This window comes from Rousettus aegyptiacus, unplaced genomic scaffold (genome assembly GCF_014176215.1).
Source record: "Rousettus aegyptiacus isolate mRouAeg1 unplaced genomic scaffold, mRouAeg1.p scaffold_m13_p_19, whole genome shotgun sequence".
Taxonomy (NCBI): Eukaryota; Metazoa; Chordata; class Mammalia; order Chiroptera; family Pteropodidae; genus Rousettus; species Rousettus aegyptiacus.
Window position 1 is genome coordinate 23,850 of NW_023416294.1, and position 18,195 is coordinate 42,044.

The 18,195-nt window shown below is 34.6% G+C and overlaps 1 pseudogene; it reads left to right on the plus strand.

Annotated features, from left to right (window-relative positions):
- LOC118613548 overlaps window positions 1-17,060 on the plus strand; it is a 24,919-nt pseudogene extending 7,859 nt beyond the window's left edge.
- Window positions 17,061-18,195: the final 1,135 nt, after the last annotated feature.

Below are 18,195 nucleotides of genomic sequence, written 5' to 3' on the forward strand. Positions count from 1 at the left end.
AAGTCATTTATTTGCCTGTTAAACAATTCAAAGAAGTGCTCATTATGCTGCTCAACAAACTTGAGAGCAGAATAAAGTCAGAGAACACTTTAACAAAGAGATAGGAAATATAAAAAAGAACTGATCAGGGCTGAAGAATACAATAGCATAAATGAAAAACACATTAGAAGGAATTGACAGTAGAGTAGCTGATACATAAGAACGGATTAGGAAGCTGGAGTACAGAATAGTGGAAATTGCCCAATCAGAACAGCAAAATGAAAAGGGAATTTCAAATAATGAGGATTATAAAAGAGATGTCTGGATGTAGGTAGGGGTAAAGGGGTCAAATATGTGGTGCCGGACTAACATTAGCATTACAGGGATTCCTGAGGAGAAGCGAGAAGGAATATTTGAAGAATTAACATTCGAAAACTTTCCCTAAGATCCAGGTCCTGAAAGCACAGTGAGTTCCAAACAAGATGAAACCAACCACACCCACATCAATAAATTTGTAATTAAAATGGCAAAAGTTAGGGTAAAAAAAGAATATTATAGCCAATAGGAATGAAGCAACCAGCCAATAGGAATGAAGCAAGAACCCCATAAGTTCTCAGCTGATTCCTCAGAAGCAACTTTACAGGCCCGAAAGTGCTGAAAGATTGAATCTACAAACTAGAATATTACATATGGCAAGACCATCACTCAGAATTGAAAAAAGATAACGGGATTCCAGACGAGCAGAAACTAAACGAGTTCACCACCGCTAAGCTGGCCTCACATGAAATGTTAATGGCTTGTCTTTGTTCGGGAAAGAAAAGGCCATAAGAAGAAATAAGAAAACACGGAAAGGTAAAAGTCTCAGTGGTAAGAATAAATATATACTAAACACAGTTAATCAACAACTTAAACAACTAATGTCAAAGTTAAAAAATAATAGTGGTAAAATTAACTATGTTTACAGAAAAAATAATCAGGATATACACAAAACAAGAAGATATGAAACGTGGCATCAAAAACATAAAGAGCTGAGGGCGCACTCTCAACTGGTAGGCTCACACAAACAACCTTCAGTGGCTTTTCATACAAAGGGTCTGTCTTGGCTCATGCTGTGGACCCTCTGAAAGTCTCTCATACCCCAAACCAGCAGCATCTGGCCATGCTGTGCCCTGTACCTCTTGCAGAGCACCCCCAAAACTGGCTCTAGGGGCAGCTGGCCTCAGTTTGCAGGTTGGCCTTTGGAGGGACATCGAAGCCCAGCACTAGTCGTGGCCATCTGCAAATTGCTTGGTGGCTCATGCCAGGTGGCCCCACACAGGATACCGGTTGTGGCTGAATCTGGCCTGAGCAGTACCCCCTCCGAGAAGCCCTGGCCTGCACCACTGGTGGCCAATATCAGTCTGAGCTGAAGCATTGCACAGGCTATATTCAAAGACAACACAGCCAAAGGGCAGACTGGGCAGACACCAGAGCCCTGCTAAAGCAAATCCTTCCTTGTAGGGTTAGCCACTGCACAACACTTCCTCCACCGATCACGGCCAGTGCTCACAACCAAGCCAGGCACGGGGCAATCCCTCAACTGCAACAGGAGAGCACACACAACCCTCACAAGGGACAAAACTCCTGAAGCATCCAGCTCAGGTGATTAGGGAGACTGTGCCACAGGATACCTACTTCATCAGGCCCCTCTACTAAGATCGGGAGACAGAGCAGCCCTACCTAACACACAGAAAGAATCACAGGGAGGCAACCAAAATGCAGAGACAAAGACACATGTCTCAAATGAAAGAAGAGATCAAAGGTCCAGAAAATGAAGTAAACAAAATGGAGACAAGCAAAATGGAGACGCAGAGTTCAAAACTCTGGTTTATAAAGGGTGCCCAATGAACTTAGAGAAAGAGTAGGTGAACTCACTGAGAACTTTAACAAAGAGATAGAAAACATAAAATGGAGATAGAAAACATGAAAATGAACCAATCAGAAAGGAAGAATACAATAACTGAAATGAAGAATGGCGTAGGAGGAATCAATAGTAGAGTAGATGAAGCGAAGGATCAAATCAGCAATTTAGAACACAAGTTAGCAGAAAACACCCAATCAGAACAGCATCAAGAAAAAAAAAATTCCAGAAAAATGCGGAGTTTAAGGAGCCTCTGGGACAAAAGCAGGTATACCCATATTCGCATCATAAGGATACCAGAACGAGAGGAGAGAGAGAAAGGGATTGAAAAGCTATCTGACAAAATAATGACAGAAAACTTCCCTGATCTTAAGGAAGTAGACAGACAAGCCCAGCAAACACAGAGAGTCCTAAACAAGACAAACCCAAAGAGGCCCACACCAAGACATATCCTGATTAAAATGCCAGAGGTTAAAAGTAAAGAGTGAATCTTAAAGTAGCAAGAGAAAAGCAGTGAGTTACCTACAAGGAAGATCTCATAGGACTATCAGCTGATTTGTCAGCTGAAACTTTGCAGGCCAGAAGGGATTGGAAGGAAATAATCAAAGTGATATAAAGAGAGGACCTATAACCAAGACTATACTACCCAGCAAAGCGATCATTAAGAATCAAAGGACAGATAGAGTACTTCCCAGACAAGGAAAAGCTAAAGGAGCTCATGACCACCAAACCAGTATTACAGAAAATGTTGGAGAGATTCTTTAAGGAGACAAAAATAAAAATAAAAAATGTATCAAACATGCTAGTAATGAATGTCAATAACTACATATCTATCAACAAGTACTTCAAATGAAGAATTAAATGCTCCAATCAAGAGATAGCTAAATGGATAAGAAAACAAGACCTTTTCATATATGGACTACAAGAGACTCATTCCAGATTGAAAGACACAGAGAGACTCAAAGCAAAGAGATGGAAAAAGATATTTCGTAAACACGTAAATGAAAAAAAGGCTGGAGTAGCAATACTTCTACCAGATGAAGTAGACTTTAAAACAAAAGCTGTAACAGGTGACCAAGAAGGACTCAGTTATCCCACTTATGGGCATTTATCTGAAGAAACCCAGAACACTACTTTGAAGAGACACGTGCATCCGTATGTTCATTGCATTATTATTTACAATACTCAAGATATGGAGGTAACCTGGGTGTCCATCGGTGGATGAATGGCTAAAGAAGAGGTGTACATATGTACAATAAAATCACCCAGCCATGAAAAAGAATGAAATCTTGCCATCTGCAACAACATGGTGAGACCTACAGGGTATTTTGCTGAGTGGAGTAAGTCAGTCAGAGAAAGAAAAATGTGATATAATTTCATTACATGTGGAATCTAAAGAAGAAAACAAACAAAACAGAAACTTATGCAAAGACAGGGAGAGCATTTTGAGGGTTTGGGATTAAAAAGTTCAGATTGGAAGTTTCAAAATAGACACCGGGCTGTGGAGTACAGCATAGGGAATTCCAAAGTACCAGATTTAGTGGGGAGATCACTTTGTAAGTTAAAAAAATATCTAACTGCTGTGTTGTATGCCTGAAAAAAATGTAATATTGTATGTAAACTGTAATTGAAAAAAATTATTAAAAGAACACAGATGACTCTCAAAAATATTCTGTTGGCCAAAAGAAACCAACAACCCACGGTTTTGTGTGCGGGGTGGAGAGGTCAGGCACTCATGGCTATTGACTAGCAAAAGGCATGAAAGAATTGTTTGGGAGATGGGATTATTATGTTTTATGATCTGATTGGAGGTTACAAGTGAATGTATATAAAAATTCCTCAAGCTGCACACTTAAGATTAGTATATGTTACTCTTCTATTAAAATATATATATATATATGTTTATTGGGGTAACATTGATTAAAACAATTATAAAATTTTCAGGTTACATTATAATTTGACATCTTTATATTCCATTGTGGGCTTACCACCCAAAGTCCAGTTTCTTTCAGCTATCACTTCACCCTCCTCACACACCCCTATGTTTGACCCGCTTTAACTGTCTACCTACCCTCTCCTCCCCAAACCCCTACCCTCTGGTAACCTCTAGAGTATATTTCATGCCCATGAGTATCCATTTGTTTGTCCTGTTCATTTGTTGTTTTTAGGTTTCTATCCCACATTAAGTGATATCATGTGACTTTTGACCTTTTCTGCCTGGCTTATTTTGCTTAGCATGATCATCTCGAGGTCTATCCATGCTGTCATAAATGGCAGTATTTCATCTCTTCTTATGGTTGAGTCATATTCCACTGTATACATGTACCACAGCTTCTTTATCCAACTGTCTATCATAGGATGCTTCAGTTGCTTCCATCCTGGCCACCGTGAATAATGCTGTTATGAACATCAGTGTGCAAACATCTTTTTTTGGATATAGGTTTTCAAGTCTTTGGGGTAAATATGCAGTAGAAGGATTGCTGGATCATATGGTAGATCAATTCTTAGTTTTTTGAGGAAACTTCATACTGTTTTCCATAGTGGCTGTACCAGTTTGCAGTCCCACCAGCAGTGCATACGGATTCTTTTCTCTCTGCATCCTTTCCAGCATTTATTACTCGTCCTGTTGATTACAGCTATTCTGACAGGTATGAGATGGTATCCGATTGTGGTTTCAATTTGCATTTCCCTAACAGCTAGCAATATTGGGCATCTTTTCATATATTTGTTGGCGATTTATATGTCCTCTAGGGAGAAGTGTCTGTTGAGGTCCTCTGCCCAATTTTGATTGGATCATTTGTTTTTTGTTGTTGTTATTGAGTTGTATGAGTTCTTTGTATATTTTGGATATTAGGCCCTTAGCAGAGGCATTGCTTGCAAATATATTTGCCTATTCGGATGGTCGTCTCTTTACCTCGCTGATGATTTCTTTCGCTGAGCAGAAGCTCTTAGTTTGAGGTAGTCTCACTCATTTATTTTTGTTTTTACTTCCCTTGCTTTTGAGGTCAAATTCATAAAACCCTCTTTATGTCCTAGGTCCTTGAGTTAATTCCCATGTTTTCCTCTATGCATTGAATTGTTTCAGGTCTTATATTCAGGTCCTTAATCCATTTTGAGTTAATTTTGGTGTGTGGTGATAGACAACAGTCTAGTTTCATTCTTTTGCAGGTGGCTTTCCACTTTTCCCAGCACCATTTATTGAAGGGGCTTTCTTTTCTCTGCTGTATGTTTTTGGCCTTTTTGTTGAAAATAATTTGCCCACATAAGTATGGGTTCACTTCTGGACTCTCAATTCTGTTCCATTGGTCTATGTGTCTGTTTTGCTATCAATACCATGCCGTTTTGATTACTGTTGCTTTGTAGTATAATTTGAAATTGGGCAGAGTGCTGCCCTCCAGCCTCGTTCTTTTTTCTCAGGATGGCTGTAGCAATTCGGGGTCTTTTGTGCCTCCATGCAAATCTGATGATTTTTTGTTCTATTTCTGTAAAAAATGCCGATGGTCTTTTGATGGAGATTGCCTTAAATCTGTACAATGCTTTAGGTGATACGGTCGCTTTGACTATGCTGTCTTTCAGTCCAAGATCATGAAATATCTTTCCATTTCTTTGTATCTTCTTCGATTTCTTTTAATAGGGTCTTGTAGTTTCACGTGCTTCATTAAATTTATTCCTAGATTTTTTATTCTTTTTTTTTTTTTTTGCAATTGCAAAGGAATTATTTTTTCCAATTCTTTTTCTGACACTTCATTATTAGAGTATATAAACACTATGGATCTTTGAACATTGATTTGGTATCCAGAAACTACTGTATTTGCTTATTGTTTGTAGTGGAGTCTTTAGAGTTTTATATATAGAGAATCATGTCATCTACAAATAGTGACAGACAGTTTGACTTCTTTAATCCCTATTTGGATGCCTTTTATGTTTTTCTCTTGCCTGATTGCACTTGCTAGGACCTCCAATGTCATATTGAGTAACAGTGGTGATAGAAGACAGTGTTGTCTTTTTTCTGATCTTAGAGAAAAGGTTTTGAGTTTTTCACCATTAAGTATAATGTTGGTTGAGGGTTGTCATATATGGCCTTTATCACATTAAGTTATTTTCCTTCTGTACTGATTTTGTTAAGTTTTTTTTTTTTTATCATAAATGGATGCTGTATCTTGTTGAAGGATATGATCATATGATCCTTTCTAAAAAATTTGTTATGTGGTGTATCACATTAATTGACTTGTGTATGTTTAACCATTTCTGTGCCTTTGGAACGAAACCCACTTGATCATGGTGTATAATCTTTTTAATATGTTGCTATACTCAGTTCGCTAGTATCTAATTTATTATTTTGCATTATTCATTGGAGATATTGATCTGTAGTTTTCTTTTTGTGTGTTATCTTTACCAGGTTTTGGTATCAGGGTAATATTTGCCTCATAAAATGAGTTGGGAAGTATTGCCTCCTCCCTTATTTTTTGGAAGAGATTGAGGAGAATAGGAACTAAATCCTCTTTGAATGTTTGGTGGAATTCACTGGTGAAACCATCTCATTCTGGACTTTTCTTTAGGTAGGTTTTTGATGATTGTTTTAATTTCCATACTGCTAATCAGTGTATTTAGATTTTCCAGTTCTTCTTGATTCAGTCTAGAAAGGTTGTATTTTTCCAAGTACTGGTTCATTTTTTTTTAGGTTATTAAATTTGGCATGATAATGTTCTTATGAGATCTTTTGTATTTTTTTCTATATCAGTCATAATTTCTCCTCTTTCATTTTTAATTTCATTTATTTGTGTATTTTCTCACTTTTCTTTAGTGAATATTTCTGAGTTCAGTTTTATGTATCTTTTCCCAAAACAGTTCTTTGTTATATTAATTTTTTTACTGCCTTTCTGTTTCAATTGCATTTAATTTTTCTCATTTTAAAAATTATATCCTTCCTTCTGGTGACTTTGGGTTTCACTTGTTCTTTTTCCAGTTTTTTAAGTTGTAATGTTTGTTGTTTATTTGGGATCTTTCTTGTTTTTTTGAGACTGACCTGTAATGTTATGAATTTTCCTTCTATTACAACTTTTGCTGTGTCTGAAATATTTTGATATGTTGTATTTTTTTCTCATTTGTCTCTATGTGTCTTTTGATATCTCCTTTTATTTTTTCTTTTACTCAGTCATTCATTCTTTAGTAGCATGTGGTTTAATCTCCACATAGCCGTGTTTCTTTTTTTCCTGCGTTCTTTTTGCAGCTGGTCTCCAGTTTCAAAGCATTGTGGCTGGTGAATATGCTTGGTATGAATACAGTCATTTTAAATTTGTTGAGGTTAGTGTTGTGTCCCAGTATATAATCTATTTTTGAGAATGTTCCATGAGCATTAGAGAAGAATGTGTAATCTGTTGTTTTGTAATGAAAGACTCTGTAAATGTTGATTATGTTCAATTGGTCAAATGTGTCAAATGTGTCATCTCAGGTTGATATTTCCTTGTCAATTTTCTGTGTAGATGGTTTCTCTGTAGCTGACAGTGGTGTATTTAGGTCCCTATAATTGTGTTTGTGTCAGTTTCTCCCTTCAGATTTGTTAGTTGTTGCTTTTAATATTTTGGTGCTCCCTGATTGGGAACATACATATGCTCCCAATTATTTCTTCTTTATGTATGGTCCCCTCAGCTAACATCATACTTAACAAGGAAAAACTGAAGTTTTTTTTCTCAAAAATCAGGAACATAGTAAGGTTGTCTGTACTCACCTCTGTTATTTTAGTATTATAAGTCCTAGCCAGAGAATCAAGCATGAGAAATAAATAAAATGTATCCAAATTGGGAATGAAAAAGTCAGATTGTCACTTTTTGCAGACAACATGATTCTTTATATAGGACATTCTAAAGACTCCACTGAAGAACCTTTAGAAACAAAATAAAGTTTCATGATATAAAATCAGAGTACAAAAATTCATTACATTCCTTTACAGTAATTGAAATTTCAGAAAAAAAATGAAAATTTTTCTTTTGAAATAGCAACAAAAAAATAAAATACCTCGGAATAAACTCAAGAATGCATATGATAGACCTATACACTAAAATCTATAAAACATTATTGAAAGTAATTGAAAAAGATCATAAATGGAACACTATTCCATGTTCATGGATTAGAAGAATCAACAGAGTTAAAATGTCCATATTACACAAAGCAATAATACAGATTTAATGTAATCACCATCAAAATATCAATGGCCTTTTCAAATAAATAAATAAATAAATAAATAAATAAATAAATAAATAAATCGCCAGTTTTGTATGGAGCTATAAAAGACCTCAAATAGTGAAAATACTCTGTTAAAAAAGAACAAAGCTGAAGATACCACATTGCCTGCCTTTAAAATTATTCTGCAAAGTGACAATAATCAAAACAGCATGGTACTGGCATGAAAAGAAACACACAGAGCAATAAAGCAGAATTGAGAGCCCAGAAATAAACCTGCATGTATATGGGCAGATAATTCTTGGCAAAGGAGTCAAATACATACAATGGAGCAAGAAAAGCCTCTTCAATAAAGGGTGACGGGAAAATTGCAAAGCCGTATGCAAGAGAATGAAATTAGATTATTGTCTGTCACTATACATGAAAAATAACTCAAATTGATATAGACTTGAATATGACATGAAAGAATAAATTACATACAAGAAAATGTAGGAACTAAACAAATGGATCTTGGATTAGAGAGGTTGTTATGAATTTGACCTCAAAGTCAAGGTAAGTAAAAGGATAAATAGATGAATGGGACTGTATTGAACCAAAATGCTTCTGCATAGCAAAAGAAACCATCAAAAACAAAAACAAAAACAAAAACAAACAAACAGAAAACAAAGAGGAAAAACAACTGAATAGGAGACTATATTTGCAACAATGCTTCTGATAAGGGCCTAATATCTAAAATGTATAGAGAACCTAAGTGACTCAATGACTGAAAACAAACAAACAAACAATACAACTGAAAAATGGGCCGAGGACCTGAACAGTTGCTTCCCCCAAGGAAACATACAAATGGCCAACAGATATATGAAAAGACATTCAACTTCACTAGCTATTAGTGAAATGAAAACAAAATCACAATGAGATACAATCTCATACCTGTTATTATGGCTGTAATCAACAGAACAAGGCTAACAAGTGTTGTGGACATTGTGGGGGAAAAAGAAACCCTTAAACACTGCTGGTGGAAATATAAATTGGTACAAGCATTATGGCAAATAGTAGGTAGAATCCCCTAAAAAATTAAGAATAGAATTACCATATGATCCAGCAATCTCTCTTCCAGGTATTTACCCCTCGAATTTGAAAACATTTATTTTGATAGATAAATTCACGCTGATATTCATTGCAGCAATATTCATGGTGGCCAAGGTATGGAAACAACTGAAGTATGTATCAATAGATGATGCATAAAGAAGATGTGGTGCATATATACAATGGACTATTTTTCGGGTATAAGAAAAGATGAAAAACTGTCATTTACAACAATATGAATGGATCTTGAGATTTCGTGTTAAGTGAAATAAATCAGAAAGTTGAGGACCACATGGGATATAAAACTGAAAGCAACAAAAAAACAAGACAAAAGTCAGAGAGTCATAGACACAGATAATGGTTTAGTGGTTTTAGAGGAAAGAGATGTTGGGGAGGGGAGGGAGATAAAGGTACATGGAATTGAATATTTATGGTAGAAGGTCATTTTACTTGGAGTGGTGAACACACAATGCAGTATTTATGAAATATTGTTGTATTGTATATCTGAAACTTACATAATTTTATTAAGCAATGCCGCTCAAAAAATTTAATTTGATAAAAGAAAATAACATTTGAACAACTAAAGTTTAAATTGTCAGCAAATATAAATAAGTAGATTTGAGGTAAACATTAGACCTGAATCATAAAACTCTTAGAAGATAACATAGAGAAATATATTGTCATTGGGCTTTTCAATTACTTCTTGATTTAATACCAAAAGCAAAGTTAATGAACGCAAAATCAGACAGATGAGATTACATAAAACTAAAAAGCTTCAGGACAGCCAGGGAACATTTCAAAATGAAAACGCAAGCTAAAAATTCAGAGAAAATATTTGCAGACCATATGTCTGATAACAAGTCAATACTCAGAATATATGAGACTCACATAGCTCAAAAGCAAATATAATAATAACCTGAATTTTAAATGATCCAAAGATCTGAATAGACATTTATCCAATATTCAGATGTCCAACAGGAAAAGTTGCTCAGTATCACTAATTATTATGGAAATCCTCCACAATGTGCTTGTTACTCAACATTTGTCAGGATGGGTATCATCAAAATCAAAAGATAATAAACATTGATAAGGTTATAAAAATATTGGAACCATGGTACACTTGTAGTAGGAATGTAAATCGATGCTGTCACTGTAGAAAACAGCATGGAGATAACTGAAAAATTAAAAATAACTGAAAAATTAAAAACAGAACTGCCCAACAATCTGGCAATCCACTTCTGGGCCAAATAAACTAAAATCAAAATCTCAAAGAAATATCTGCACCGCTACGTTTACTACATCATTATTAAGAAATGGAAACAACTTATGTCTTTGTTAATGTGAGTACATAAAAAATGTGATATATGCATACATTGGAATATTATTTGGCCCCCACCCCCTAAAGGAAATGCTGCCCTTTGAGATATCATTGGTGGGCCTGGAGAACATTATACTAAGTGAAATAAGCCAGGTACAGAAGGACAAATAGTAAATGATCCCACTTTTATGAGTAATCTAAAATAGACAAACTCATAATCTTTATAGAAATTTAACAAATTTTAAGAGAAGCCTATAGGAAAACCTGGATGAAATGAACAAAGTCCTAGAAGCACATAAACCACCAACACTGACTCAGGAAGTATTGGCAAATCTGAATTTATTGCGAATCTGACTTACAACAAACAGAGATTTTTATAGCAGCAACTGAAAACATTTCAACAAAGAAATTCCAATTTACTAATTATACCAATTTACTAGTAAAGTACAGACACCCCAATTCTTTTAAATTCTTCTTAAAATCTTCCAAAAAATGAAAGAGGAAGAAATACATTCTAACTCATTCTATGAGGTCAATTCTATCTTTATATCTAAGCAAGATAAAGATTTAACAAGTAAACAGTAGGTCAATATCTCTGATTAATTTAGAACTAAAAATCCTAAAATAAAAAGAAAATACTGGCCAAGTGAGTCTATTAGGTCATTAAAAGATTTATACTAATGATCAACTTATACACAGTTCTATGAGTGGCTCAACATATGGTCAAGCAATTTAATCTACCACATTAATATTAAATTACTAAAATTACATATCTCAATTGAGGAATAAAAGTTTTTGACAAAATACAATTACTTTTAGTGATAAAATGCACTCATTAGATAAGGAAATAAGTGGAATTTTGAACAAGATAAAAATCATTTATGAAAAACTCACTGTTAACATTGTATTCAATACTCAGATTGTGATCCTGTGATATCAAGAATAAGACTAGGAGGTCTACTTTTGCCAGTTGTAATCAATACTCTACTTGAAATTTTAGCTAGAAATTATTCAGAAAAAAAAATAAAGTCATCTATTTAGGAAAGAAAGAAATACGTTGCTTCTTTGCAGATGACATGACGTTATACAGAAAAAATGCTAAATAATACACGAAAGGATAATTAAGAGCTAATGAAAAAATATGACAAAGTTGCAGCATGCAAGATTAACAGGCAAAAAATCACTCGCTTCTCTGTATAATAATAAGGAATAACCCCCAAAGTTATAATGAAGATAAAATGCCACCTATAAAAGCACAAAAATATAGGAACAAATTTAGCCAAGAAAGTGCAAGACTTAAGCACTAAAGACTAAAACTATTGCTGAAAGAATCAGAAGACCTAAATAAGAGGAAGACCTCCTTTGCTCATGGAATAGAACACTTTATATTGTTAAATAGCAAAATTTCCCACAACGATCTTCAAATTTAATACCATCCCTATCAGATCTCTATGGACACAAAGAGTGAACTCATTCCACTCCTTACTGCCTTTGGCAAACACCAGTTATCTCTGTCACTATGAATAATATATCCATTCATGTTTTAAACTGCAGGTTTTACTCAGGTAAGGTGAGGTCAACAGATCAGGAAACAATTGCTGATGAAAACAAGTTATACCCACCGTTCCCAAATGAAGAGGGCACACTACAGAGCACACTACGGGAAACACCAGTATCAGGCAGGAAGGGAAATGTGAGCAGGAGCCTTTACCGTTTGCTTGTAAAGGTGCAGGTTAAACAGTGTGAGCAGGAGTAGGTTTGCCTAATTTGAATACCTTCAGTGGACTCTGGGGCACAGGAGCTGGTACCTAGCTGCCAAATACCAAGCTCTGAGGTATTTAGAGTAGGCGGTCAGTGGTCCAAAGTCTGGGAACCGGTGGGAAAACTGAGCTCTGGATTGGTTGGTTTTCATGAGCTGTGCTCAAGGCTAGTCATTCCAACATCTCTTAAGAATTAACTGGCCCTGGGAGTCACTCGAGGGTGACTCCCTCAAGTCACCAACCTCAGATGTCAAATCATCAAAAATCCAGTAAGTTTTATACAACTTTATATAACTAGAATCATTCAGTACTTTCTTGTTTTGATTGAATAATATACCATTGTAGATCAGATTTTTAATATGTTTATCCACTGAAATTACAGTTGTCTCCTTTTGGTTACTATGAACAGCGCTATGAACAAACACAATGTATTTGTTTACCCTTTTCAATTCTCTTGAATATAGAGTTGAATTGCTCTACCATATTATTAACTTTTTGAGTAGCCAAACTCTTTTCCACAACTGCACTATTTTACATTTCCCCAAGCAGTTTACAAGAGTTCCAGTTTCTCCAAATTTTCACCTTATTTTATCTAGAGCCTAGTGACTGTGAAGCCATTATCTCCGGACTTTGATTTGCATTTCCCTGCTGATTACTAATGTTGAGCCTCATTTCATGTGCTTAACTTATACCCCTCCTTTGAAGAAATTTCATTCAAATTTCTTTCTCAGGTTTTTAAAAATTATTATTATTATTATCATTATCATTATTATTATTGTGACATTTGTTATTAGTTTCAGGCATACAATTCAAGAGTAACACATATATACACATTACATTGTATGTTCATTGCCCATAGTTAGATATCTTTCTGTCACCACATATTTGATCTCTTTTACCTCATCTACCTCCCCCATCCTCTGGTAACCTGGTAGTCCATTGTCCATGTGCATGAGTCTCTGTTTGTTTGTCCTGTTCATTTGTTACTTTTAGGTTTAGATCCCACATATAAGTGACATTGTGTGACTCTCACCTTTTTGTGTCTGGTTTACTTAACTTAGAAAGAATGATTCTTGAGGTCTATATATCTTGTTGCAAATGGCAATATCTCATCTCTTCTTATGGCTGAGTAATATTCCAGTGTGTATATGTACTACAGCTTCTTTATCCAATTATCTATTATAGGATACTTTGGTTGCTTCCACATCCTGAACACCATGAATAACGCTGCTATGAACATCAGTGTGCAAATATCTTTTCAGATATGATTTTCAAGTCTTTGGGATAAATACACAGTAGAGAGATTCCTGGATCACATGGTAGATCAATTCTTAGTTTTTGAAAAACCTCCGTATGAAATATTGTTAATATAGTTACCAGTCACCATGCTGTATGTACATCACATTTATATGTGCATGTGTGTGCGTGTGTGTGTGTGCTACTTTTCTCAATCCATTTATCTATATATGGACATTTACTTTGTTTCCATATTTTACATTTGAGATAATGTTACAATACTCAGAGATATAGATCCCTTCTTGAGAAAATAGTTATATCTCTTTTCATTTTACCCAGAAGTGGAATTTCTAGGTCATGTGGTAGTTCTATATTTAAGAAGTCTTCATACTCTTTTATATAATGGCTATACTGCTTTATGTTCTCACCAGAGTAAACAGGAGTCCTTTTTCTTAACAATATTGCCAATTTTTGTGATCTCTGCATAATAACAGATATTCTGAAGTGGTATATCAGCGTGGTGTTGATTTGCGTTTCCCTGCTGATCAGTGATGTTGAGCACTTTTGTACTTGTTGGCCATTGGTCTGTCTTTGAAGAAATGTCTTTTCATGTTCTCTGCCCGTTTTAAAAATAGGTGTGTTGTTTGATCATCTGTCTACATTTCCTACTAACTTGTTCTTTATGTATTTTGGATATTAACTTTTTATAAGATAGAATTGCAAATTTTTTCTCCGATTCCATAGTTGCTTTTTTATTTGGTCGATGGCTTCTTTTTTTCTGTACTAGAGATTTTCAGTTTGAAGTTTTCCCACTTGTTTATTTTTGCTTTTGTTGCCTTTGCTTTTGATGTCAAGTCCAAAAATTACTGCCCTGAACAATATCACGGAGGTTAGCCCTTATTCTTCTCAGTTTTAGGTCTCTAGGTTCAAGTATTTAATACATTTCAATTTTTTTGTGTGTATATCATTAGGTAGAAATCTAATCTCTACCTTCCAGGTAGTTATTCAAGATTCCAAAAACTCTTATAGAGTCTACTATTTTCCCTTTTATTCCTTTTGGCATAATTGTCAAAAGTAATTTAACCATTTTGCGCAGGTTTATTTCTGGGCTCTCTCTTCTGGTTTATTAATCAATGTGTCTGTTTTTAGTGCCAGCCTCATGCTGTTTTTATTAGATGGGTTTAAATATAATTTGATGTCAGGTGGTGTTACAATTCCAACTTTGCTTTAAAGATTGCATTTTCTAGTTCAGTGAAAAATACTGTTGATTGTTAGGGGTGACGATGAATCTATAGATCACTTTGATTAGTATAAACGTTTTAATAATATTAAAAATTATAATTTATAAACACTAATATATTTTCATTTATTTTTGTCTTTTTAAATTTCTTGCATCAATGTTCATACTTTCTGGTGCATAAATATTCAATGTTGTTGAATTTCTTCCAAGATAATTTTTCTTTTTGTCAGTTTGTGGATAATGTATGGAAATGATAATAAGTTTTACATATTTATCTCCATTTTTATTTGATTGGTTAATTTTAATAATTTTTGGTGGGGTAGTTGTTTTATGTACTTAAAATTACGTCATCTGCAGAGACAATTTTTCATTTTTGCTCTCTTTTCCTTTGATTTTTTTCTTTTTTCTTTTCTTTTTCTTTTTTTTTTATCCCCCTCACTTATTTGCTACAGCTAGAACTTCATTTCCTTGTTAAAAAATTTAGCAAGAGTGAGAATATCTCTCTTGCCCTTGATCTAATGGAAAAAGCTTTCTGTCTTTTATCACTGAATATAATGTTAGCTGTGGACTTTTCACACATAATCTTCATATGTTGTTACCATTCATCTATAGCTTGTTTTTGAATTATAATTATGAAAGCCAGTTGAATTTCTTTAAAATATTTTTCTGCATTTGTTGAAATTATATTTTTTATTTCATATGTTCTTGATATGAGGCATTACATTTATTTATTTGCATGTTGAAAGATCCCATCTACCAGGAATAAATTCCATTTGATCATGGTGTATAGTCATTGTAACATGCCGTAAATTCAGTCTGCATATATTTCATTGTGAATAAAATAAATATTTACTGGAACAAAAAGGTACACTTGGTTGAGAAGAAATTTCTTCAAATACATAAAATATTTTACTGCTTTGAGTACGGGTTATGTTAAATGTAATTATTTTTAAGGAAAGAAGGGAGAGAATGAACATTTGTTATGAATTTGAATGACGTTGCAACAACTCCCCTAACTCACTACCCACACTCACTAAATCCTTAGACACACAGCCCAAGAGCTGTGTTGTCCTCCTGTTAGACTAAAGTAGCTTTAAAACAAACAAACAAATGAAAACAAAAAAAACACAACTATTTAAACATTCTGGATTATAAAAACTGTTATTAGAAACTTTGACTCTCATCAATGAACTCTTAAGTAAAGGTATTGAAACCACTTTAAAGAGTGCATTCAGGGTTACCTTAAATGTAAAAACCATTTTTACTCAAGGGCCATGCTATTTAAGTTTTTATTCCCAATAAGTAATTTTTGACAATAGTTAATATCCACGTGTTGATGACATTAAGTTGGCATAATAACCTTGATATATGAGATTTAGGTTCCTTATAGTCTTGTGCCAGCAAATAACTTTCTTCTCTGGTTTTAGTTACACTTCTATCTAAATCCAAATTTTAAATGAGCTGTCTCCAACTTTTACTCAGAGTGAAAAGAAGAGTTGGGATCAAAAATACTTCTCCAGCAGCTTCAATAGCTCACAATTTTAACAAGGAGCACTCTGGAACAGAGAATAGTGTAGGTAATTATCATTCTGGTTTTGTTGCTGACATGTGAAGAAAGCATATTTCCACCTTCCACAAATTTAAATACGCTACCAAAAACCAGCTAACAGCCAGACAATTGTGAATACAACTGCTCCAATCAGAAGTGAATTGTCTCTTCCATCATCAACTTTAGGTACAACATCAGAAGAAACTGTACTGGACCCACACACTCTTTTGAATCAGTTGGCCACTTTTCAAATGAACTCATATGGCAGCTTCACTCAAATGGCCACATCATGGATTTTATTACAAGCACAACTTCTGCTGCTCAGTATATCATATCTCCCTTACAGAAAAGTTATTTTGGAAGGATGCAGCCTTCTAATTTTCCAACTAGATATCCTGATTTATCAGTCAATGATGGTCCTTTTTCCAACTTGCAACCAGCAGGCAACCCATGGATCCCCATGCTAACAATAGCTGATATGTCCGCTGCCACACTTTCAAGGTCAACTCATCAACCACCTTCATTAGTTGAACAACACCCTAATTACAAGTGATGTACCAATGGTCTTCCAGACTCTGCAAAATAATAAACATTAAAAATTATGCTGGCGAACATCAGCAAAATTATGCAAGCATCTCCTTTGAACAATAAATTTATAAGTTCACCTTTTGGGGTTAACGTTCCTTATATTTGAAACAGTTAAGGGTGAAATGATGCTTTATTTTATGGTAGTCTATTTATTATTTTTTAATATTTGGATGTTTTGGTCATTAGGAACATTTAACAGACCTTAGTAAATTATATCTAATTAACTGTTCAAATGGGGTAGAAATAAGGGAGTAAATGCAAAGGAAGAAAGAGGAGTTAAGTGATATCTGATACAGCCCAGGATGAATCAAATGAAGGCCTGACTTAGGATAATAGGAATGGATAGCTACATATCAAAGCTAGAAAAGATATACATGCAATATTTATTTACTTTAGCATTTTCTCAATTTCATGACATTTTTCTAGGATTTTAAAATATAAGACCTTGGATTTCAGTTGGTGGAGTTCTTTTCATTCAAAATGCATCTCACATTTAAAAGTATAGGATTACTCTAACCAGCTCAGTAATCATGATCACCATGATGCCCTCACTAAAATAGTAAAGATCATGTACTTTTGTCATGGATTTCATCACTATCTGCACACATGGAACTTTACAAATATTTCAAATGTCTCTTTTTCTTCTACTGCTTTCAAAGCATTCAAGCTTATTTGTTCCCTTATTTCCTGCCTTTGTGAGTCCAATTTAAACTTCTCTAATGCATGTTTTTATCTTGCTTTATGTTCCATCCAAAGAGAAACTTAATTCCTTTTTCTGGCACTGAATGACTTTTAGATTCTGAGCTCAGTGCCTCAGCATGTCTATCACCTCTCTTGAAGATCTGACCTCTGTGTTCTTCCCTATCTTCCCTTCCATACCTTTCTCTTCCACTTTTTGTCCAGAGATACATGTGAACAAACTCTTCTCAGTCATGCATGCACCTCACAATCTTGCCCTTGCCCAGCATTAATAGGCCCTGTTTTTGCTTTTTTATACCACTGCTTAAATCATCCCAGCACAGTTGTATCCTCTTTGAGATATTTCCTGTCAACTTTTCCTTTTCTACATTGGTAGTGATCTGGCCCAGTGCCTGCCAGATAATATATTTAATATTTATTAAATGAGAAATATTTAAATTACATCTTACACTAATTATTATATACTTTCTTTTTTTAAAGCAGCAAACTTCCTATCGTCCTCAAGCTATTACTTCTTGCCTTTCACTCTTCAACCCAAGTTTTCCAGTTTCATAGTCAGTGACATAGATTGATAGCTATGGTTGCTGCTCGAGTCAGTCAGTTGTGTTAGGCCCAGGGACAGAGAGTGTTAATTATTCTTCCTGAATTCATACCCCAGAG